The sequence below is a fragment of the Mesoplodon bidens genome (genome assembly GCF_964165515.1).
Source record: "Mesoplodon bidens genome assembly, contig: HAP1_SCAFFOLD_231, whole genome shotgun sequence".
Classification (NCBI taxonomy): domain Eukaryota; kingdom Metazoa; phylum Chordata; class Mammalia; order Artiodactyla; family Ziphiidae; genus Mesoplodon; species Mesoplodon bidens.
In genome coordinates, this window is record NW_027671346.1 from 104,526 (window position 1) to 130,669 (window position 26,144).

At 42.6% G+C, this 26,144-nt stretch overlaps 1 long non-coding RNA gene across 5 annotated transcripts in view; it reads left to right on the forward strand.

The window, feature by feature from the left end:
• The window catches only part of LOC308611535, a 175,754-nt gene that overhangs the window by 100,167 nt on the left and 49,443 nt on the right, over positions 1–26,144 (forward strand). Inside the window, exon 3 of one of the 5 annotated variants that reach the window (XR_014014946.1) lies at positions 18,717–19,605. The exons of the other annotated variants lie outside the window; for them this stretch is intronic. This is a non-coding gene — a long non-coding RNA (uncharacterized lncRNA). Of the gene's footprint in view, positions 1–18,716; positions 19,606–26,144 lie in introns of those variants that run through there. 5 annotated transcript variants of the gene reach the window in all.

Genomic DNA, 26,144 nt, shown 5'->3' on the forward strand with positions numbered 1-26,144 from the left:
TCTCTCACTCTTCTCTAGGAAACTCAGATATTCATTATCCATGAATAATATGACTCTCTTTTAATTAACAGAACTTTATGTTCCTTCTTTTTATCAATTTTAAAGGTTTAAAATGCTTTCCATTTTTTTCTTCTTTGACAAACTCAAAGAAGGACTTTCGACTATGAGGTCCACACTTGATATTCTCAGTCAGAAGTCATCTGCCCAAGGAGGGCCTAGCATCTGAGGCCAACAGTTACGTCCATGTCCCTCAGATAGGACCCTGTATCCTGGAGCTCAGGCTCCAGCCTATGGTCAGAGGCTCAGCATTGCTGCTCTGATCAGCCCAGCACAAAGGAAGGCTTTGTCGAGTGATGCCTGACATGAGAATGTGAGGCATGATCAAGCAATGGGGAACTCTGTTCTCCTGCAGAGATCCCAAACTCTCTAAATAACCCAACCCAGGGCCACAGAATTACTGTTTGGGATTTTATCCTGGAGTCCTCCAAGCACTCAGATGGGACATGGGCTTCCACTGGAAGCAGCCGCAGAGCACAGGGAGACCAGGTCGGTGCTTTGTGACCGCCTGGAGGGGTGGGATGGAGAGGGTGGGAGGGAGGGAGATGCTTGAGGGAAGGGATGTGGGAACAGATGTATATGTATGACTGATTCACTTTGTTATAAAGCAGAAACTAATAAAAAAAAATGCACACACACACACACAAAATGTGGGAATAGAAATGGAAACAACAATAAAGAATCTCCGTTGGGGGCTCACCCAGGGCTGCTTACCTTTCGGATGTCTTTGGTTTTACTAAAGATAGATGAAAATGGCAAGCGCACCAGGTACCACAGGAACAGAAGAAGCAACCCCAACCCGCACAGGACGACGAGGTTTTGGTCAATATCCAAGGATGTTGAGTCACAGCTCGGACATGGGTCAGTAAGCTGTTCAAAAATGAGAGAGCGTTCCATTTTCTGAATTCCGTTTTCTGAATCACAAGGCTGCTTGAAGTTACTGAAGTTATTGAGCAGTCCCAGGCCTGCATCACAGAGCACTGAAGAGTCACAAAGGGTTTCTGAGTGTGGGGGAGGGGACAACATGGAGAGGGTGTGTCCACGGCCCCTCCCCCACCCACCAGTCCAGCAACCCCTTCCGCCCCTGCTGGGCCTTCCAGGTCCCTCTGCCCTACCCTGCCATCCTATTTTCCAACTCCATCCTTTCATGGTTTCATATATTTACAGTAATGAAATTTTCTGCTTGTCCCATCGGTAACCCAGATACTACCTGGGTCCCCTCTACTGTTTGGTAGAAACTTGACTTGGGTCTCACCAATTCCACTGCCTTAAGTGTCTGAAATACTGTCTGGAATTTTTGCTTGTACCCACACATTTATACTCAGGATCATATATGTCCTTAAATCCATCTTTCCTATAGAATCTTTTCACTATGCAAACCCAGTTCTAAAGAACTTAAAAGTTCTTTTATCCAGTTTTGTGAATGTTGAATAGGGAATTTTGCTTTTTGTTGCAGTCAGCCGTTACCATCTTCAGTCAGAGGGGCTGACTCAAATAATTAAAATGAAGAATTCATTGTTCAACATTCACAAAACTAAAGTTACTATAAAATAAATGTAAATAATTAAACTTTCACGAGATCTTGAGGATAAGTCTGTAGCACTTATTTTTCTGAAGTTAGTGAAGCTTAAACTGCATAAAGACTTTTAGGACATGCTACACACACACACACACACACACGCACCCTTTGACAAACCAATCTGGTATTTTCAAATCTAAGAATAAAGTGTTTTCTCATTTTATTCCAATCTTCCATCTTTTGTTTTGACCCTACTTCTTCCTACTCTACCTAAAATACAGACAGTCCCTGACTAGGGGACATCAATTTTCTAACATGTGCACAAATCCCTGTCCTAGTCAGTTTGGGCTGCCGTAACAAAACACCATAGACTGGGTGCTTAAACAACAAACACGTATTTCTCATAGTCCTGGAGGCTGGGAAGTCCGAAATGAAGGCAACAGCAGATTCTGTGTCTGGTGAGACCTACTTCCTGGTTCGTCAACAGCTGTCTTCTCCCAGCAACCCTGCAGAAAAAGTGGGTGAGAGAGCTCTGTGAGGTCTCTTCTATAAGAGCGTTAATTCCATTCATGAAGGCTCCACTGTTGTGACCTAATCACCTCCCAAAGGCCCCATCTCCTAATACTATGATATCATATTGGCCTTAGGGTTTCAACATATGAGTTTGGTAGGACACAAATATTCTGTCCATAACACTACCCAAAGGCTGTGCTAAGTCCTCTGGTGGCACGGTGGGACCCAGGAATGTCAAAGCCTTAGAGAAGAATCGAGTCTTGAGCAGCCTTACCTGATTATCCTTGTGGGCCCTGTAAATATCATCTTTTCTTAAGTGTGCCTTGCCACAAAGGTTGAGAAGCTCTGCTCTATATAATCATCCCCATAAATGTTTGAAACTCAACTACCTGCCATGCTTTTTTTCAGGCTCCTCTTGTCAGGTTTAAATAATCCCAGTATTTCCCTCCCCTCTTCCTACATCTTCCTTTCTAAACTCTTTATCTTCATGATAGCTGTTCTCTGAACTGTCTCCTAATTTCTCATGTCTTTCTTAAACTGTGATGCCCTTTATTTGACACCCATGGCCTAGCACAGTTACTTGATCTCCTGTGAAAGGGTTAGACAGCCTTCAAACCCACAGAGTCTTCTTTCAATTATGCAGGAACAGGTAACCTACCCTGAGGATAAAATCTGCCAAGAGGCACCACTTCCTCCTGACCTTGATATGCAGCCTCAGCCAAGTTTTCATTTAATACATATTTCCTGCTGGAAACTAGGAGACACAAGTACCTGTAAGTCGCAGGCTCTGTCCTTAAGGACCTCATGGTGCAGTTTTAGGGGCAAGCCCTACACAGGTCAAGAGTTACATAACCGCACAGGAGAGGTCCCCCATGGCATTTGTGAATTGGCAAGTGATCTCTGGAATAGATCAGAGAAGGGACAGATGCTATGGGTGATAACTGCTCAGACATTTTATGCTCCTTAGGAAGGTATCCCTGCATGCCTCTCCAATTTTCTGATACAAATTAACGATCCTTGGAGAAGATGGTTATAGAAGAGCTTTTCTCTTTTAAAAGGGCACATGTTGGCTAGATATCCTTACATACATGTGTGTGCCTTGCGTGTAAAACTTACAAGAAGTTTCAATAAAAAGGCTTTTCCCAAAATGTTAATAAGATTCCTTTTCAGAACCTGGTAGAGCTCCTTCAAAATTGAAAGAAACAGGACTAAATGTACAGCACTTTTCTTTGCTTTTTTTTTTCTTTTTGTACCAACCACAAATAAACTCCATTGGTATTTAGTAGGAGAAGTTCACAGCACTTATCCTTCCTAGACTAACATCAATGATAAATTATAAATTTATTTGTCTAATTTATAAAACATTTTGCTTTCAGCGATCTCAGTGCATTTTCACAAACATCCTGTGATGTAAACAGTACAGGTATTATTGTGCCCATTTTATCAGTAAATAAAACTGAAGTTCAGAGACGGGAAGAAACTTCCTTAGATTTGGTTCAGCAAGTAAGTAGTAGAGCCCTGCCTACTAAATTCCCCACATTCTCAATGCTACTATTTTAAACAATATAAATAAGTGACTTCTTAAAAAGTATGCCCTGGTACTAAAATTAAAGTGGTTATGTGATTGAGAATATTCACTTTATCCATTAAGTGAGGCCAAATTTGGGAAGTAAAGAAAAGCTATTTTTGGCATCCTATCACCTCTTAGGTACCTTTTCCTTTTCATTCTTAGCACCAGTATCTTGGTAAGTTTTCTCTGTTGCCCTCTTAAAACCTACTTTCAAGAACTCTATTACATATGATTCTCAGTAAGGTATAAATGAATAATAAAAGCTTAAAATGTCATCCCTCCCAGGAACACATGTCACACATTTTACATATATCTAACCCCAAAGCCTTGTAATAAAGCTCTCACCAGAGCATTTCAGGCAGCCATCCTGAGGTAGCAGTGGTGGCTTTCAGTAGAGTGAGAGCTTCTCCTCTCCGCCCAATGACATCTTCCCAGTTGACCTTCATCACTACACAGAAGTCTGGTTCCAGATTTCAGGCTGCACATGGTTAGATTATCCCCAAGAAAGAGTATTTTCCAAAAGCTCTACTAGAATAGTACGCTGCCTATTGGAGGAGACTCAGTAGGGATAAGTCGTTCGTCTAGGATTGTCACATGTCCTCAGTGCTCTCGCTCACATCCTGGCCACGGTCCCAGGGATGAGCCACGTAGAGGGAGCTTTTTTTAGGTTACCAAAGAGCCTGAAGAACAACAGATTCTAGAGTAGAATCCTTTAAAACTGAACTGAGCACTGCCGCTTTAAGATGTTCTTCGTTCATACACACACCACACTTTCATTGAACTCTACCACGTAGTATTTCTAGTAGAAATATCAAGAAAATAAGGCATTGCCTCTGCCCTCAGGCAGGTCATAGTTCAGTAAGTAAGGCCTGCAAACAAGTATAATAAAGTGATATGAACTATAAAAGAAGTAGGAATAAGAACACAATGAAAATACAGATGAAAGAGCAATTAATTCTTCCGCCAGGAGGGAGATGAGAGAGAGGCAGGGAAAATTTCAGACGTGGTGCCAACTGAGATGGGCCTTGTGAGGTCACCTCCTCCTCCTCTCCGTCCTTGCCCTGGCCCTCTTCCTGTTCCTCACCCCCTTCCTCCTCACCCTCCTTTGCTTCTTTCTTTAGACTTTAATTTTTAGAGCAGTTTAAGGTTCACAACAAAACTGAGCAGAAAACACAGAGCTTCCATATGACATCTGACACCCCCAACACCCCTCCACACACACACACAACCTCTCCCACTATCAACATCCAGCACCAGGACTTCCCTGGTGGTGCAGTGGTTACGCCTGCCAATGCAGGGGACATGGGTTCGATCCCTGGACCAAGAAGACCCTACATGCCACGGAGCAGCTAAGCCTGTGCACCTCAACTACTGAGAGAGTGCTCTAGAGCCTGTGAGCCACAACTACTGAGCCCGCAAGCCATAACTACTGGAGCCCACACACCTAGAGCCCGTGCTCTGCAACAAGAGAAGCCACTGCAATGAGAAGCCCATGCGCCGCAACGAAGGGTAGCCCCCACTCACTGCAACTAGAGAAAGCCTGCACGCAGCAAAGAAGACCCAACACAGCAGAAAGGAAGGAAAGGAAAGGAAAGGAAAGGAAAGGAAAGGAAAGAAGGGAGGGAGGGAAGGAGGGAGGGAAGGAGGAAGGAAATTTAAAAAAAAAATGCAGCACCAGAGTGGGACATTTGTTACAATCATACCTACATGGACACATCATTATCACCCAGAGCCCATAGTTTACGTGAGTTAGACAAGTGTATAGTGACATGTCTCCACCACTGTAGTATCACACAGAGTAGTTTCACTGCCCTGGAAATCCTCTGTGCTCTGCCTCTTCACTGCATTCTCCACCCTAACCCCTGGCAACCACCAATCTTTTTACTGTCTCCAGTGTTTTGCCTTTTCCAGAATGTCATATAGTTGAAATGATACAGTGTGTAGGTAGCCTTTTCAGATTGGCTTCTTTCACTTAGTGATATGCATTTAAGGTTCCTGCATGTATTTTCATGGCTTAATAGCTCATTTTTTCAGTGCTGAATAAATACTATTCAGTTGTCTGGATGTACCACAGTTGATTTATCCATTCACCTTAGACATCTTCTTGCTTCCCAGTTTTGGCACCTATGAATAAAGCTCCTATAAACTCTTTTTCTTAAAAAAACACGTTGTTGAGGCATAATTCATATACCATATAATTCACCCATTAAAAGTGTACAGTTCAATGACTTTTAGTATATTCACAATGTTGTGCATCCATCACTACAATCAATTTGGGAACATTTTCATCACTCTAGAAAAGAAACTCTGTTCCCCCTAGCCTTCACCCTTCAATCTTATCACTCTCCCCAGCCCTAGCTTACCACAAATCGACTTTCTCTATAGATTTGTCAATTCCAGACATTCATATAAATGGAATTATACAATATGTGACCTTTTATATCTGGCTTCTTTCACTTAGCATAATGTTTTCAAGGTTAGTCCATGTTGTTACATGTATCAGCACTTCACTTCTTTTCATGGCAAGTAATATTTCATTTTATGGATATACCACATTTTGTTTATACACTGATCAGCTGATGAACATTTGGTTTGTTTCCACTTTCAGCTATTTTGAATAAGGCTGCTATGAACATCTGTGTACACATTTTGCTGCAGACATGTGTTTTCATTTCTTGCTTATTCATTTTTGCAATAACTTAAAGTCACACTTTGTCTAAGTTTGTTGTTTTCTGAGATTTGGGTAATATAACCATATCAGACTCCCTGTGAAATGAAAGCTTTGGAGTCTAAATGCAGTTTCTGTCAAATGTCTGGGTGCATCAATTTGCCCTCCTGCCAACACTCTCAAAATTAGCCCTTGAGTCAGCAGGAATGATGGTGATGCATAATGCTTAACATTTAAAAGTAATGAACACCTTATGTTCTCAAGTTCCTATTCTTAGAAAATCAGAGGAGGGTGTGGGAAGAGAAAGTGCAATCCAGCCAAAGTGAACATGAGCAAACCTATTACATATATAAAAGTGCATGTGTGGTCACACTAAAGCATTGGGCATGTGTCTGAGGATGAGAGTAGCCAAAAAAATGAGGCTGAGAAAGAAGGGGACTCAACTGTGAATGACTTTGAATGACAGTTTAAGAAGCCTGAACTCTGGACCAAGGGAGTGGGAAGCTAAGGTTTTCATAACCAGAAGAATGGCATTCCCAGATCTCTGTTTTGGAAAGATGACTGGCAAGGTGACTGAGAGTTAGGGGGAAACATGCAAATTACATCACATAGGACTCTTTCTCTTGCAGATGATAGAAAACCTAATGAATTCTAGCTTGAGCAAAATTTTTAATTTACTGGCTTCTATTTCTCTATAACACAGGAGCAGATTCAGTTTCTGACTTGCTACCTCTTGGTTCTGCTTTCTTGGTGTTGACTCATTCTCAAGCCACTTCTCTTATAGTCCCAAGGTGGCATCCAGCCAGGAAAAACAGAATTGTTGTCCCAGTTTCTCAACCAAAGTCCCAACATTCAAGTGACTGGGACCAGCTCAGGTCATAAGAACACCCATGAAATAATTACTGGGAACCAGAGAATACTACTGGCCTAGTCTAGGTCAGTGCTACTGAAAGTGTGGTCCGTGGACCAATGCCTGTTTCCACATTTTTGTTACCATCTACAACAAGATAAGTTTAGACAATCAGCCATAAAAATAAACGAAATTGAGTTCTTTGTAGTGAGGTGGGTGGACCTAGAGTCTGTCATACGGAGTGAAGTAAGTCAGAAAAACAAATACCATATGCTAACACATAGATATGGAATCTAAACAAACAAAAATGGTTCTGAAGAACCTAGGGGCAGGACAGGAATAAAGACACAGAGAATGGACTTGAGGACACGGGGAGGGGGAAGGGTAAGCTGGAATGAAGTGAGAGAGTGGCATGGACATATATACACCACCAAATGTAAAACAGATAGCTAGTGGGAAACAGCCGCATAGCACAGGGAGATCAGCTTGGTGCTTTGCGGCCACCTAGAGGGTTGGGATAGGGAGGGTGGGAGGGAGATGCCAGAGGCAGGAGATATGGGGATATATGTATATGTATAGCTGATTCACTTTGTTATACAGCAGAAACTAACACGCCATTGTAAAGCAATTATACTCCAATAAAGATGTTAAAAAAAAAGGTAAGTATAGAAACTGAGGATGGTAGAAACTTGTACTGCAATTTGAGAGAGTCATTAAATTTAATAATAAAAACTGAGGCTTATATTTTGTATGTCATAGTTCGTGTGTCATTTTTCCAGTGATTCATTTTTACTATATTTTATACAAGTACCAGTCCACAGTGGATGGGGGTGTGGGAGATGAAGCAAACTGGTCCTTCACCACAGATAGTCTGAGAAACCGTGGTCTCATATACATGGTCCACTGTGAAGCCTGCGGGTGAATCAACATTCTGGAAGCACACAGGGAGACTTTGGGGAGCTCTTCTCCCCTCGCCATGAAAGAAGGCAAAAATAAATGTCCACTATAATCGGGATCTTAGTTGGAGAGAGGAAGGACATTCCCAGACTTACTTTAGCTCTCTTATTTTCTCAAGCTTTTGTCCACGTTGATCTGCCCTTATTCAGAGTCCCTAGTAAGAATTTACTCTGCATAAGCTTTGGATATGGCCAGTTTAATAGGCTAAACATTACATGGGCATTCACCTGCCTTGCCCATTAAAACTTGTATTACTAGAATCAAAGCATTTGAATGGCTCTCTTAAGCCATTAAGAGAAAAACAACTTTGAGCTAGAGTAACACAAGGTAATTACTAAGCTGAGCGAAATTCCTCTGCCATGCTCTTGGCACTGAGGTATGGAAACTCTACAGCCCTATAAGAAGTCTGAAGGAAAAAAAAGGTTTTATACAAATTTCAGGGGTCTAAGTTTCTCATTAAAAGTACATTTTAGAAAGTTGTTTTAAGTTAACTTGCTAGGGCAGTTGTACGGCAAGCAGACGGATGTAGCAATTTGTCAAACTGCAGCTTTCATCTCTCTTTTAAAATAATATGGAAACGATAAAAACACAATTAAAACTAAAATTAAAAAAGCATAATCTGAAAGAGTATTTTGATTTTTTCTAATTAAAGCTCTGCAATTAAAGTTTTGCTGGAGAACAACCTGTGTTTTTAATCTCACAAAGCGCTAATAAATGCACCGAATTTGAGATGTCTGCTAAAACTCAGAGCTGGAAGTGACCTTGGAGAACCTTCTAGTCTGGCTTTCTCATTTTACAAATTGGAAACTGAGGCCAGAGCAGGTTTATTTCTTTTTTCCTTAATCCTTTCTTTCATGTGTGTGCATGTGTATGTTTTCTCTTGGTGTCTGCACCTAATTTAGTCACTCAATATAGGACTTGCTTCTTTCCAGTATGAAGACAAGGACTCAACAAACACCAAAGTTTATGCAGTACTACCTCGAAATCTGCAATTTTTGCCTAAGTGAACTTCACAAACCATTGAGATAGTAATGCATTTTTGTGAAAACCAAATGGAAATACAGCATGTGCCTTCATGCCCTCTGCAATAAAATAAGCTGAATGTAACTTCAGTATTCTTTGGTGACCCCAGCTTAGTCTAATAAACAGCTGTGATACTGCAGAGGAGCAGGTGTAGGCGGTCTGGGACATGGACACAAATGTGCATTGTCTCCAGCAGTGCCCCACAAACCTGCTATCATTTTAAAAATCCATCACCTGTATTTTAGGAGTTTACCTCTTTTTCATAAAAACACAAGAATTGTTTGCCAAATGTACATATGCAGTGCAAAACTGACCTATGACAGAACTGCCTTTAGCAGGTCACGGGGCTACCCTAAAGAGTTAATGTAGTTTGGATCACTTTTATCCCCTCAGGGGGTGAGGGAACGACAGGAAGGAAATGGAATATAACAAATAATATAAGATTTGGTGGGTACTTAATTTGTGCCCCAAACTTTCACTCATTTCATTTCTTAACTATCTTGTGAGAGAAGAAATAGTTCTCTCACTCACAGATAACAAGACTGAGCCCCAGAAAGATTAAATAACTTGCCCAAGGCCATAAGCGCTAAAAAGTGAAAAAGTAAGGATTTGAACCAAGCTTGCTTTGGTCCCAGACGTGCATCTTCAGTCCACACAATACTGTCTCAGAGAGTAGAGTCACTGCGTCTTGATCACTGACTTCATTTTAACATGCCAGGAGCTATATTTTGCTGTATAAGAAACCACCCCAAAAATTAGTGGCTTAAAACAATGAACATTTTATTTGCTCATAATTCTGCAATCTGGGTTGGGCTTGGCTGGGTGACCCTTCTGTTGATCTTACTGATGGCTACTCACGTGGATTCATCCAGCTGGCAGGTCAGCAGGGGCCTGGGCTTGACTGAGACACTGGGATGGCCAGGCTTGTCTCTCAGGGCCTCTCCCTCTTATGTGGCTTTTCTGACAGCCTCTCCACATAGCTGTAGCAGGCTAACAGCATTCTTATAAAGCAGATCATGGCTCTGAAGAGAACAAAAGCAGAACTTCTTAAGGCTTGGAACAAGAACTGATAGAGCATCACTCTGCCACTTCCAGTTAATTAAAATAAGTCATACTCCCAACTCAGGTTCTAAGAAAGAGGACTACACAGAGGCAAATACTGGGAGATCACGGGGGGCCAACAAGGTAACAGTGGTCGCTATACTCTTCTTGAACTGTGGCACGATCAACTGTAAAAGTTGCTGTTTCTTCTATACCTTCCATTTTTCTTATGTGCAGTTTTTCACTCTTTTCCTGTTTGTTTCTCCACTTTCTCCTACCATTTCTTAGCTTTTCTGCGTTGTAACTGGCCTTCCCTAGGCAGCCACAAATAAAGGATGCCTCTCCTTCAGAGCAGTGAACTGACCAATCACATCTTGTCAACCCTATTCTTCAGGTCATCAGTCTTTGTTAAAGTGTTCTACTGACAGAGGTTGCTTTGTCTAGGTTTTTGTTTCATCTTGTTTTGCTTTATAAACTGCGTTCAAAGCTGGAAGTCTAATGTAAAGGAAATAGGACATTACTGCCTCAAGAAGCAACTTAAGTGAGTACATTTAAAAGCTTCACCCTTATAAATAAAAGTTAGAATCTATCATACTCCTCTTCAGTTTTACCTGCAAGAAGGCAAGATGTCCAGTTCAATGGCCAAGGCAAGAAATCAATGTTTATCATGTTTTACATGCTTTAACTTCCTTTAGCAGTCATTCACCAGGGCAGAGAAGGAAGAGAGGCCTGTAGGAATCAGATAACTTCCAGCATTACAATTCTAGTTCACAGCAGGTTTCTTCTTACACGTAGCTAAAATGAGATCCGATTAAATTTCCATTGAATCATTCAACCTGTCTGATCACTGCTTTCTGCTGTCAGGAGAGTTTCAAGAGTACTAAGAATTAGGGCCAGGAGAACTTGCTGTACAGATACCACAAGCATGAAGAGGGCAAAGGAAATAAGAGAAAAGAATTGTAAACACCCAAGGTGAAAATTCTTGCAGAAGGGGATCATGGGTTTCCATTTGAAATACTGACGAATTCAAATGAAAGTTAAAAGTTGAAATGTGGATTACCCTTCAAGTGTTTCCAAATCCATTCACTGACAATGTTGATCATTGTGTCTTTTATTCTGCACCCTGAGGCCAGTCACTGGATCCTTGATTGTTGCATTACATCTCCACCAGACATTTAGGTGCAAAAATGAAAGGGGATTAAATTTAATTTGGCTATGAATTGCTCAAGTGAAGGAGGCAACTGAGATAAAATGTCTTTGTTACTATTTTAGACTAATTCATTGACTCTAATCTGTGTTCTGTCATCACAAACATCAAAAGTTGATTGAAAATGGGTGTAAATTCATACATAAATAATACACAAACTCATGATAACCCTCATAATGATTTACAAAGTCCAATAAATATTCTAAGAAAATTTGGAGAATCTGACTAGATTCTGATGTTCTCAGGAAGAAAACATTGATAAGTTTATCAAAGAAATTTTTGAATGAAGAATATGAACGGCAGCCACACTAGATATTTAAGTACAGCATAAAGCTGAGCTGGAGGGAGTGGTGCCCACCAGCACCAGTGTCCACATGGTGGGGAGAGCGCCAATGGTGGCTGCCGCCAGTTGACTCTGTCCCCAGGGTGAACAGCAGTCATCACCATCCCTCACCCCATGCCTCTCTGGGAAACTCTCCAAGACCAGTAAGCATTTTTTGTGAGAAGTGTCTTTTAAAACTGCTTTTGCTATATCCCATAAATTTTGGCATCAACATGTCTCATGGTCTGCCTGAAGGACAGGGCCTGGATCTGACCCCATCTCTTCATCCCAACCTCCAATTCTCCCCCTGGACCAGCCTTCACCACCCTCAGCCTCAAGTCACCTGTCATGGTCTCCCACACGAGCTCCACGCTTTTTACCCTTTTGCTCACATGTTAGCTTCTGCCCTTTTATATGGAAAATAAACACTCTATGGTGAAAAAAAATAAGGCTATGATAATTAAAATAAGACACTACAGAAAGAAGGAAAAATATAAAGATATAGAACACACACTAGACAGTCCAGAATTGATTTTTTTCCATACAAGAATTGGCTAGGAAACAAAAGTGACATCACCAGAAAGGAAGAACTATTCATTAACTTGTGCAGGAATAACTGGGTAGGAATTTAAGGGAAATAAAATTAATTTAGACCCATCTTTCATAGTGTATAACAAAATAAATCCCAGATATATTAAAAAGTTAAATATTTTTAAAACATCCTTTTCCAAATGCCTGCTCCAACAAGGTATTAGATCTGTGAATTTAAAACCAAGGATGACTTCCTAAGCTTAAAATCCTTTTAAGAAATCATAAAACAAAAGACCAACTGTTCAGACTACATAAAATTTGAAACTTCTATTTGTAAAAAAAAAAAAAAAAAAGAGTAGCAAAACCAACTTTTTAAAAAGAACAACAGCAGATTGAGAAAATGCATTATTTTACTATTAGAGCAAAAGAAAACATTTTCACATTTATTTTTGATTTTTATAAAAATGTTTGTTTATCTTTGGCTGCGTTGGGTCTCCATTGCTGCGTGCGGGCTTTTCTTTAGCTGCGGCGAGTGGGGGCTACTCTTCATTGTGGTACACGGGCTTCTCATTGTGGTGGCTTCTCTTGTTGCAGAGCACAGGCTCTAGGCGTGCGGGCTTCATTAGTTGCAGCACGCAGGCTCAGTAGTTGTGGCTCGCGGGCTCTAGAGTACAAGCTCAGCAGTTATGACACACGGGCTTAGTTGCTCCGTGGCATGTGGGATCTTCCCGGACCAGGGCTCGAGCCCATGTACCCTGCATTGGCAGGTGGATTCTTAAACACTGTGCCACCAGGGAAGTCCCAGAAGTTCATCTTCTTTAGCAATTTATTTTCATATATGGAAAGGAAAAGAAAAATGGTTAAAAAAACCTCTAGGTCCTTACTGCATAGTTAATTCATGAAACCCTGCTGCGCCTTACTGTACTCCTTGCTCCACAGTATTCCAGTCATTTTATTTTCACATTGTCTGAAGACAAGTGTATTTATGGAGCAGACTACTTGAAATAGGAACTGTCCACTAAACCTTGAAAACGTAGTCGCTGCGTCTATAGCTGACTTACCATTCTGGTGCTCTCTCTCAACCCTGAAGGTCTTAGAAGAGACCTTTTATCCACTTTATAAGTATCAGGCCCAACATGACATATAAGCATTTCACAAAATAGTTTGAATTTTGGAATAATTTTGATTCAAATACTTGGATGCAGAGATGGAGAAATGAAGGAGGCAAGAAGGTATTATTCCTCTGTTCAGCCCCTTGCACTAGGTTTGTGTCCCAAGGAAAGAGGAGCATCTCTGTCTTTCTACATGGAGCACGGCCCTAAGGAGAGTGAAAGGCGCACAGGGCTGTCCTGCCATCTTCAGGGCGTGAACCACTCTTCCAGGTTTCCTGGCAGACTAGAAAATATGGCTCTTTCATGGAGGGCACACAGCAGTGTCAGTGTGACAGAGCCATCCTCGGATACCTTAGCTGACACCTGACATTCCAGTGGCTGCCAAAGTGGAAGAACAAATGGAACATGTTTTTGAAACCCATGCAAACACCTCTGAGGATGCTCAGTGTGTGTGTACTTAGGGACCAAAATGCTACAACAAGACAGAACTATAAACCAGGAAATTTTTGCTTGATACCATTTCTCGAACTCTATTTACGCCCACAAATAGGTGAAACCCAAGGCAATTCAGGTCACACTGACAGATGCATTTGGCCAAGTTGGTACGTTGAATACCAACTGTTGAGTTTCTTGACCTCATCTGAACAGTTCTCTGATGTGTGTGGTCAAAGGAAGGTCACGGATCTCAGGAAAGCATCTCCCTACCACACCTGCTCTGTCTCTGTGTTCTTTGTTCCTGTAAGTCCCCAGTTTACTGCCATCTCCTGCCCCCGCTCTCCTTGCTGGCACAGGCTTTTCTGAATATGATGTGTCTCTTTCCTGGCTCATTCTTTGGCATTTCACTGAAACACCTGCTATCAGACCTCAGGAATAGGGAGAGTTATTTTTTGCCTGGTCAGGAATGAGCAATTGGTGGGAGTCATTTCTTTAGTGTGCAGTGCTCTGAACCCAGTGCTTTGGGTGTGGAGGTCCAAGGCATTTCCTTGGGGAATCTGGTCAGCTTCCTGGTATAGAAGACTTAAGTTAGCCACAATCCTTAAAGCAGTCCTATGAGAACATATAAAATACACTTCTATGTTAGAAATGTCCTAGCATTTTTGGAATTAGGTACTTTTGAGTGTTTTTATTCCATAGACATCACGGATGCCATATCTCAATTGCATTTCAATTACTGACTTATACTTCCGCAGTATAAACTTTGTAACTTCTTGACCACGAACTAGGCTGAGCACTGAGCTTGCTTCCTTTCTTTCCCTCCCTCCCTCCCCCTTTCCCCTTCCTTCTTCACTCCCTCCCTCCTCTCCTTCCTCCTTCCTTCCTTCCTCCCTCCCTCCATCTCCCTCCTTCTCCTTCCTTCTCTCTCTCTCTCTCTCTCTCTCTTTCCCTCTCTGGCTTGGGTGATTGTTGATGCCATTCAGAAACAGAGAAGATGATCTATTCAGTTTCTAATATGTCAAATTTGAATTACCTAAACAGGTGGAGATATCCTCTACCCAGTTATGTCATACATAGTAGAAACTTTATAAACACCTGTGATTAAATATATTTGGGGTCCAGTTCTGGAGCTCAGCAGAGAGGGCAGCCTGAAGATGTAAGTAGGGGTCTTCAACATACAGGGTGGACGACATGGGCGTCTTGGGTTTAGAAGATGTCCCTTGGGGAATCTGCACAATGGGAGAGTGAAGGACAAAGCTCTGGGGAAACAGACCAGGGGCCGGCAGAGGACCTGAGAAAGAGCAGTTAGAGAAAAGTGAAGATAACCAGGAAAGAGAGAGGTAATGGAAACTGAGGGAAGAGAAGATGCAAGAGAGGCTGTGTGACAAAGAAGAAAAGGCCTGCAGTGCCCTGAATCCTGCAGCCCCCAACCCTGGCACCTGGGGGCAGGGAGCAATCACTATATAGTCACAAAGTTTGTTGCTTTTTATAGAGAGGAAGGACTCATTCAGAACCACAATGAGCAACATTGCCCCCTTTAAACATTATTTTTCATTAATAAACCTCCACAGAATTAACAGTATTTTATTTTTAAAAAATTTGTCTCTTCTTTTTTTTTTTAACCATTATTCATCATCTCTTTGATTACTTGCTCAAACCCAGTACACGTGTATAGGGGTATCAGAATTGAGAAGTGAGGGAAACCACTTTATTAACAAGAGAAGAGTGCTTATTCATATAGTTCCTTTAGTCCTCAGTCTTATAATGTCTACTCATTTTCAGATAAATTTCCCCCCTTTCCTTTAATGAAGTCATGTCATAGACCTGTAACACAGATTCTTTGCTTAAATGTAAAAACATTTAAAAATAAATGTGTACTCCCTTCACTCATTTCTCCTACCACCCCACCCCCTGCCTCTGGCAATCACTAATCTGTTTCCTGTGTCTGAGCTTGTTTTGTGTTTTGTTTGTTTGTTTTAGGGTCCACATATAAGAGAGGTCAAATGGTATTTGTCATTCTCTTTCTGACTTATTTCACTTAGCATCATGCTGCCCACCCATGTTGTTGCAAATGGCAAGATTTTTTTTTTTTTTTTTGTGGTACGGGGGCCTCTCACCGTTGTGGCCTCTCCCGTTGCAGACCACAGGCTCCGGATGCACAGGCCCAGCAGCCGTGGCCCACGGGGCCAGCCGCTCTGCGGCATGTGGGATCTTCCCGGACCGGGGCACGAACCCATGTCCCCTGCATCGGCAGGCAGACTCTCAACCACTTCACCACCAGGGAAGCCCAAGATTTCATTCTTTTTATGGCTGAGTAATATTCCATCGTGTGTGTATGTATGTGTGTGTATATATATAATGTATATAAAATTCTTCATTCATTCATCCATTGATAGACACTTCTGTTGTTTCCATATCTTGGCTATTGTAAAATAATGCTGTAGTGAATATGGGGGTGCATATGTATTTTTGAGTTAATGTTTTTGTTTTCTTTGGATAAATACCCAGAAGTAGAATTACCGGGTCATATGGTAGTTATAGTTTTCATTTCTTGCAGAACCTCCATAATGTTTTCCACAGTGGCTGCACCAGTCTATATTCTTACCAACAGTGCACAAGGGTTCCCTTTTCTCCACATCCTCACCAATACTTGTTATTTCTTGGCTTGTTGATAATAGCCACCCTAACAGGTGTGAAGTGATATCACATTGTGGTTTTGATTTGCGTTTCCCTGACGACTAATGATGTTGACCTCCTTTTAGATTACTGATTCAGTCTTCTTACTAGTAATTGGTCTGTTCCTATTTTCTACTTAATCATGATTCTCTCTTCATACTTGTATATTTCTGGGAATTTTTATTTCTTCTAGGTTGTCCAATTTCTTGGTGTATAATTTTTCATAGTAGTCTCTTATGATCCTTTGTATTTATGTTGTACCATTTGTGATATTTCCTCTTCTACTTCTGTTTTATTTATTTGAGTCCTCCCTTTTTTTCTTGGTAACTCTAGCTAAAGACTTGTCAATTTTGTTTATCGTTTCAAAGAACCAGCTCTAAGTTTCACTGAACTTCTGTATTGTCTTTTTGGTCTCTGTTTCTGCTGTAATCTTTGTGATTTCCTTACTTCTACTAACTTTGAGCTTCATTTGTTCTTCTTTTTCTACTTCCTTGAAGTGTAAAGTTTCTTGAGGTAGGTATTTATTGTTATGAACTTCTCTCTTACAACTGCTTTTACTGCATCCCCCAAATTTTGGCATATTTCCATTTTTGTTTGTCTCAAGGTATTTTTAAATTTCTCTCTTGATTTCTTCTTTGACCCATTGGTTGTTTTGTTCTTTTTTTCCCATGTTCACTCTTGTTTTAATTATATACAGCAGAGACCCTGACATTCAGAGTACCAAAAAAATCCCGTAACTACTGTTCCTACCCAATAGATATTTAACATATGATGCTTATTGAGAACCTACTGTGTACATGGGGCTCTGCTAAGTACGGGAGGGGGTGGTTACAAAGAAGTATAAGGCTTGCTCTCTGCCCTCAAAGAACTTACAACAAAAGGCTGATGAACTAAGGGACACGTGGGCAGGCAATATACAAGGTGTGATACACGTACAGGAAGGTGAGGCCGCTGTGATGTGATGGAGTTTGAAATCCAGACTTTGCTGCTTATTAGCTGTGTCAGCTTGAAAAGTTACTGAACCCCTCTGAGCTTCACTTTCCTCATTTGTAAAACGGACTACGAAGCCTACCTCGAAAGCTTATCATGATGTAAGGAGCTAAGGCACATGGAAATCTTAAGGTGTCGTTATTATGGTTTCTCTGTGCTAGATACTCAAGAACGGCTCCTGGATCTGTGGGATTTGGGTTTGGCTTTGAAGAATGGATAGGACTGAGAAAGCAGAGAGTTAGGGAAGGAAGCCATTCACCCAGAGCTCTCCGTAGGCAACAGCGTGACCTAAGTCGTGTTTGTCTTCCCGCTCTAGTATTTCATTACCACATCCTTACCCGAAAACCCCCTTTTCAGGATCCTGTTTTGCAGAGACACGTTGCTGCCACGACCTGAAACTTTCCTATGCGCCCCCCTCAGAGTCAGTCCCTCTGTGCCTTCCAAGGAAGCTGCTGTCTCGTCCAATAAGCCAGACAAAGTGGCAGTAGGTCTCAATTTACTGATCTGTAAAGTGGGGGTAACATTACCTCCCTTCCCTTCCTTAAGGTTTACTGTGAGAAGCAAACGATATCACTGATGTGGAAGCACTTTGTAATTGTGAGCTTCTAACTCCACAGGATGTTGTTAGGATGACAAACTCGGCTGCTGATTGAATCCAATTCGACGCTACGTGGAAAGATAGGCCTGACACAATATCTGGTCTGTAGGCTCTTTCTTGAGAAATGTCAAAAGGTATATATGATTAAATCAAAAGAGTGAAAAGAGATCATCTTTAAGGTCTGTTGTTCTCTCTTAGGGGAAAGTTTTTAATGTTTAAAAATCTAGAATCCATGACGTGTGCTTTGTAATCAACCCCCCAAAATGACCGTTGAGAGAAACGGGGTTCTGTCAGGCCAAGCAGGAGGGAGGAGAAGCACCTTGCCTGCTGCGGGTGTTGGGGGAGAGACCTGTGGACTGATGGAGTCTGGTAGCACTTGCCTGACATCTCAGCTGGTGGCCTCCTCTCTCACTAGCACTAGGCTAGTTTTCGCAACTCTAAAAAGAGCCGATTTTTACAAGCGTTTCCCAGTAGGTGGATTTTTTAGTTGTCCTTCTCTTTTCTGTCTGTAATGCTGTCTCCTTTGGGCAGTTTCCCCAGCACCTCCACTGGGTTTTATGACTGGATGGACATTGAGACTTTTATTCCTGTGGGTGTTGGGTTTCATTTTTATTCCTAAACCTTTATGGTCTTCTGGTCCCTTGCAGGCTGAAGCATAAGGAGGGGCTGATTTTCCTAAAGCAGAGGCCGGTGGAGGCTCTTTGGGCTGAGCAGGAGCTGGAGCTGAAGCGGGAGGCGGAGCCGGAGCCCCGACCCATTGGTGCTTTAGTAGCATGTTGTTTAATCGCCACATAGTTTTGAATTTTCCAGCTTCCTTCATGTAATTAATTTTGGTTTCATACCATTGTACCTGGAAAAAAGGTACTTGATATGATTCCAGTCCTCTTAAATTTATTAAGACTTGTTTTTGGGGGGCTTCCCTGGTGGCACAGTGGTTGAGAATCTGCCTGCCAATGCAGGGGACACGGGTTCGAGCCCTGCTCTGGGAAGATCCCACATGCCGCGGAGCGACTAGGCCCGTGAGCCACAACTAATGAGCCTGCGTGTCTGGAGCCTGTGCTCCGCAACAAGAGGGGCCGCGACAGTGAGAGGCCTGTGCACCGCGATGAAGAGTGGGCCCTGCTCGCCGCAACTAGAGAAAGCCCTCGCACAGAAACGAAGACCCAACACAGCCAAAAATAAATAAATAAATAAATAAAATATAATAAATAAATTAAAAAAGACTTGTTTTTTGGCCTAACATATTCTCTATCCTGGAAAATGTTTCATGTGTACTTGAGAAGAGTGTGTATTTGTGTTGCTTTTGTATGGAATTTTCTATATATACCTGTTAAGTTCATTTGGTCTAATGTGTCATTTAAGGCTGATGTTCCCTTATCGATTTTCTGTGTGAATGATCTATCCATTGATGTAAGTGGGGTTTTAAAATTCCCTACTATGGTATTGCTGTCTGTTTCTCTCTTTAGGTCTGTTAATGTTTGCTTTATATATTTAAGTGCTTCTGTGTTGGGTGCATATATATTTACATATGTTATATCCTCTTGTTGGAGTGACTCCTTTATCGTTATAAAACTCCCCTCCACTCCACCTTATGACACACCTGGCTCTCCTTTGTGGAAGCCAGAGAGCCCCCAGGAAAGCAGACCAGATGATACCTCAAGCTGGTCTCAAAGAAGTAGAAGTTTGATCGGGGTTTTTCATTGTCCCAGGATCCTCCCTTATAATCCTGTCCCAGGTCCAGTTCTCTCCCAGGACATTGACTACCCACATTCCAGATGGGGATAAAGAGGAAATTGTCAGGAAGGATGGTTCTTATCAGCTGGCCACTGTCACTTTCACCCCTTATTTGGAGATGCTTATCCTGTTGTTCTTCTCCTATTACCTCCATTTCATTAAGGCTTTTTTTTTTTTTTCCTGAGGTTTTATCTTGTTCTTTCATTTGGAACATACACCTCTGTTTCTTCATTTTCTTGACCCTCTGTTTTGGTTTCTGTACAGTAGATGAAACAATCGCCTCTCTCAGCCTTGAAGGAGTGGCCTTGTGTAGGAGATGAAGCTTGTTGTTCAACCCTGCCCCAATGCTTTTTTGTCTCTCAAACCTTTGTGCTTATGCAAGCAGCCCATTACATTTTTAATAACTCCCAGTAACTGAGAATGTGCCAAGACCTGTCAGCATCCCTAATGGGAGGATCTCAGCCCCTAGATTCAGGCTGTTTAGAAGCCAGACCCTCAGGCAGTGGCTTTTTAAAGTATGAAAACGTACACAGATACATGTTTTGTAGGACCATAAGTGTAAGCTCTGCTGGCCAGGTGACCTGGCAGTCACAAAAATCAGGGCTCCAAACAAGTATATAAGCTCTTTCTGGGAGATACTGGTGAACTGGAACGAGGCAGAGGGAGAGTGCCAAGATGGCATCCACAGCCTGCATTCCTCATTCCGTAATTACGGAGAGCAGCTCCGTAATCCACTACATGTGTGCTGAACCTGAAGCCTGCCCCTCAGGCTGGAGCTCCAGGATAAGCCAAGCAGCCTCCTTCACAGATGACTGGGGTATGTGCATCAGTCTGCCTCCGGCTCAGTCCCTGGGCTGGCAGCCTGCCAAGAACCATCTCTCTGATTTGCTACAATCCCGTAGGATCCACAAATGCAAGTCCCCCTGTCCACCAGAGCCAGGCAATCAAGGGGCATCCCCTAAGCAGCAACTGCAAAAACGGGGGCGCCAGATACAAAAACCAAGGCAGTAGCCAAGTGTAAAGTTTCCTTCCAGGAGACACCGGCTCTCTGGAGGGCAGCAGAGGGAGAGCATGAAGACAGTGCCTGCCCTCCAAGGCCTCTGAAAAGGATTACAGTCAACCCCTAGATGTGTGTTTAATTAGAAGCTTGCCCCTCAGGCCACAGCCATGATGATAAGCTAATAGGTCTTCTTCACAGAAAGATAGGCTTCTGGGTCTGTTGCCTCTTGCTGTGCCCCGGGGGTGGTAGCTGCTGAAGAATTCTTTCTCCTTTGGTTGTGTGAGACCCACAAGTGTAAGCGCCACTGCCTGCCAGAGCCAGGTGATGGAGATGTGTACTCTGGCATCAGCTGCAAAAATTGGGGTATGAGCTCCTTTCTGGGTGACACTGATTTTTACAGTCCCAGGGGACCAGGAATGCAAGCTCCACTTGCCTCCAGAGCCAGGTGGTCAAGAGGTATCCCCCGCCCCAGGTGGCAGCCACAGAGATCTGGGCACCAGGCACATGGAAAGAGCTCCTTCTGGGAGAAGATACTGGTGCTCTGGAGCACAGCAAAGGGAGAGTGCGAAGATGGCCCCACCAGTCTCCATCCCTGGAGACTGTTCCAGCAGGCTTCTAGAGGTGTGTGTTAAATTAGATGCCTGCCCCTCAGGTCAACACGTATATAAGCAGGTGAGCCTCCTTCACGTTAAATCAGGGCTTGATTGGCTGCCTCTGAGCTGGGCCCGGGGGCGGGTACATCTGAGCACAGGGCCGCTTTAAGAGCTGGCTCTCAGATAGCTACAGCTCTGCGTCTGAAGATGTGAGCCCTGTTGGTTTTCCAAGTTAGGGCTTTTGGGGGCTCGTGTCTCAGGTGCAGGTCCTAAAAGGTGAGGTGTCCAATGTGGGGTTCAAACTCTTTCCTTCTTGGGGAGAAGCTCCGGGTTTTGAGTTTTCTCCTGGTTGTGGCTCACTGGGGTGAGCTGGGGGTGGCGTTTATATCGAGATTGTATGCCCATTTCCATGTGGTTTCCTTCTTGTTTGCCAGATGTGTAGTGGTCATTCAGCCGGACTTGGACTTTAGGTTTTCTTTCTTTTTTTTTTTTTTTTTGCGGTACACGGGCCTCTCACTGTTGTGGCCTCTCCCGTTGCGGAGCACAGGCTCCGGACGCGCAGGCTCAGCGGCCATGGCTCACGGGCCCAGCCGCTCCGCGGCATGTAGGATCCTCCCTTGCCGGGGCACAAATCCGCGTCCCCCGCATCGGCACGCGGACTCTCAACTGTGCCACCAGGGAAGCCCTAGGTTTTCTTAAGAGAAAAATTTTCCGTATGTAGCTGTAGACTCAGTGTGTCTATGGGAGTAGGTGAGTTCAGGATTTTCTTATGTTGCCATCTTGAACCGGAACTTTTCTAGACTGAATTTTAAACACTCTTCAAATCATGCGACAGCTTGCTGCCTACAGGTTTTTAGAGAAAGTCATAGGAAACGAACTTTTTTTTTTTTTTTTTTTTTTTTTTGCGGTACACGGGCCTCTCACTGCCGCGGCTTCTCCACCGCGGAGCACAGTCTCCGGACGCGCAGGCTCAGCGGCCATGGCTCACGGGCCCAGCCGCTCCGAGGCATGTGGGATCCTCCCGGACCGGGGCACAAACCCACGTCCTCTGCATCGGCAGGCGAACTCCCAACCACTGCGCCACCAGGGAAGCCCATGAAAGGAACTTTTTAAGTAGTATCAATGCTAAAAGAATTATCCTGGCGGCGTAAAACATTGTGAAGGTTTTCCAAAATGCTCCTTGACACAGTAGGGCCTCCATGATTGAGATTTGAACTCCTGTGATCTGCTTAATACTGACAAGGTTATTCTAAGGGCTTTGTGCTCTCAAACATGAGCAGCATGTTATTACCCTCGATTTCAACGGAACTTCTGAAATGCCAAGAGTTTGCCTGCTGTTCCTAAGCTCGGAGAAATATAATCTGGTCCAGCAGGTCGGAGGACCTTACGTTTGGATGTGGCCCACCGTGAATGTGAAATGCTAAGTCTTCATAGCCAGATCATTTGAAATGGCCTTTCAGTTCTTAATTAGTAGATGCTTTCTCTACCACTGACTACCTGGGAGTGACGTGAAGGAGAATTTGCCTAGTTTGCAGGGGGGCGCCTGGGAGAGCCATTATCACTCACAGTGTGTTAGAAATGAAAGATTGAAGAAAAGCTGATTAAAGCCCCAGCAGCTGCCTTCACAAATGAACTTCAGGAGAAAAAGCAGTTTAGTGTAAACGTGGCAAGTCTTCATATTGGAGCTTGATGAAATTAAAGGCAATGCCAGGTAATATAAACCACTGTTGAATCTTTCTTTTATTAAAACTGGGTTAAAACAAGGAGTAGAAATTTGTCAGGTGCAGTAATTACTTTGGTACTTTACTGATGAAAGCTCTCTTGGGCAAAGCCCTCCTCATCTCTTTTCCATTTCCTCCTAAGTTAGACTTTCAGCTGCTAGAAGAGAATAAATATGAGCTAAGAAGAGGGTAACTTCAAAGCCTATCCATTTATGCATTAAACATTTCTAAGGGTAATACTGGTGATGTTTTCCCTCACTCTTTCAGTTGCCCTGAATTACTACCTTGAGAAAATTTCTAGATTATTTGGTCAATTATATTCTTAGGGGAACAGAGAAACATACATGTTGGTGACCATAGAAACAGGAAAAAAAAACTCTGATGAGACAACATCTGTTGCATGTGAAAATACTATAACCCAGCTGTTGCGGCTAAAGCAGGAGATGGAAGAAGGATACTGGGGCAGCAATAGTGGGATAAAAGAAACTGATAAAGAAGAGAAAAGTCTGTGAGGTCCTTGCTTGTAGTGTGGTCTTTGAAGCAGCATAAACGTCACCTGGAAGAAATCACCTGTTAGAAATGCAGAATCTCAGGCCTTACCCCAGAATACTGAGTCAGAGTCTGCCTTTTAACGTGATCTGCAGGTGATTCATATGAACATTCCAGTTTAAAAATCTCTTGATCTATGGGCAGCCCTATAGATGCCCATCTAAGTGCTATCAAAGCCAGGGAGACCTATACAATTCAGAGGATATCCACAGCTTCTCAGAAGGCATTTGCAGAGGGCATGCCAGTGGAAGGAATTACACATTCAGTGCTGGTGAAGATAGCAACAAATAGCTAGAGAAATAGAAATTCACAGGAAATCTTTAATTTTTAAAATTTTATTTAAGTGTAGTTGACTTACAATGTTGTGTTAATTTCTGCTGTACAACAGTGACTCAGTTATACATATATCTATTCTTTTCCATTATGGTTTATCACAGGATTTTTTAAAATAAATTTTATTTTATTTAGTTTTTTTTAAATTTTTGGCTGCATTGAGTCTTCGTTGCTGTGTGCGGGCTTTCTCTAGTTGTGGTGAGCAGGGGCTACTCTTTGTTGCGGTGCATGGGCTTCTCATTGTGGTGGCTTGTTGCGGAGCACAGGCTCTAGGCACACAGGCTCAGTAGTTCTGGCTCGCGGGCTCTAGAGCACAGGCTCAGAAGTTGTGGTGCACGGGCTTAGTTTCCCCGCGGCATGTGGGATCTTCCTGGACCAGGGCTCGAACCCATGTCCCCTGCATTGAATCCCCCAGGCGGATTCTTAACCACTGTGCCACCGGGGAAGTCCCTATCACAGGATATAGAATATAGTTCCCTGTGCTATACAGTAGGACCTTGTTGTTTATCCATTCTGTATATACTAGTTTGTACCTGCTAATCCTAAACTCTCAATACTTCCCTCCCCTACCTCCACTCCCCTTTGGCAACCACAAGTCTGTTCTCTGTCTGTGAGTCTCTGTTTCGTAGATATGTTCATTTGTGTCATGGACAAGAAATTTTTAGAGTTAAGGCAAGAAAGCTCTCTGATTTAAGGACTGAAATGGTCAGTAGTAGAAAGGAGTTAAAACTCTTTGCAGTATATTTACTTGCTATGAAAAAAGGCACCGAATGATCCAAACAAGGGCAGCATGGCTGAGTGTGAGACGTGGAGCTACTGGAAGCAGAAGGGACACTCAGCACCAGGCAGCAAGACAGGGGTGTGGTCCAGGATAAAGATCTGCTTCTAATCAATTTTTGCTCATAGCTTTTGTAGTGAGGTGGAGTTAACAATAAACCCAGACCATGGTCATCCACGTTAATTCTTAGTAATTTACTGCATATCCTTATCTATTCCCATGTGCACTTAAATTAACTCTTGAATAAACTCTACATAATTTGTTCGTAAATAGGTTTTGTTTCTTCACAAGCGTGGGTTCATTTCCCAGCTTTTATCTGCTGTGTGACTTTGACCACCTGTATCTTAGCCTCACTTGCCTGTTTCTTCAGCTTTAAAATGGGGATAACAGTAGTACTCACCTCAGAGGTTTGTTTGAGAATTAAATGAATTAGTACATGTTATTTGCTTAAAAGAGCACCTGACATCTAGTTAGGGCTTAATAATTATTAGTTGTGATTATTATAAAGTCTTGAAATAAAAGTATGCATTCAGATACTTAAGGAGAGGCAGCTGCTTTGTGACCGCCTGGAGGGGTGGGATGGGGAGGGTGGGAGGGAGGGAGATGCATGAGGGAAGGGATGTGGGAACAGATGTATATGTATGACTGATTCACTTTGTTATAAAGCAGAAACTAATTAAGAAATTAAAAAAAAAAAAATTGACTGAGGAATTGAACTTAATTTGTAGCTGTATTATGCATCTTGATCCATGTGACAGGAATGCTAGAAAATGATGTAGTGAAATTGTAAAATGTTTAGGATCAGCTGGATCTCATTAAGAATGAGCTATTTGTGCTTAAAACCTACTTGAGTGAAAAAATGTTTTTCTCAACTACTTTGCAGTAGTTTTTCACGTGCATTTGGAAGATTTTCCTCTTCCTGCTCCTTCTGCTTTCTTGAGGGGCATTTCTGCAAGGAAATGTCATTATAAACACCAGTTGTCATAGGTGATGGCAAGAATCTCCAAAAGCAATGCATGTGAATAGCTCTCCTTGAAGAGGCAGGACAGTGATGGAAAGTAAATAAGTTTGACCCATGTTATAGACCGGATATCTGACAACTTTTCCTTCTGGTCGTGGTTCTGCTCTGACGTTGCTGTCAGCCCCCTTCTCGAAGCCTCTGTGTCCCATCTATGAAATCTGAACTAAAATATAAAATCACATATTCAACCAACTTAAAATTCTAGGCCTCTGTGATTAGGACCCTACACAAAGGAATTATGAAAAGCATTTCTAACTGATTAGTTAAATTTCCCCTGGTTTAGGAGAATTGGGGTCAGGGACCAACACGAGACTACCCTGGGGAGACATGCAGGTCTTTTCCTGAA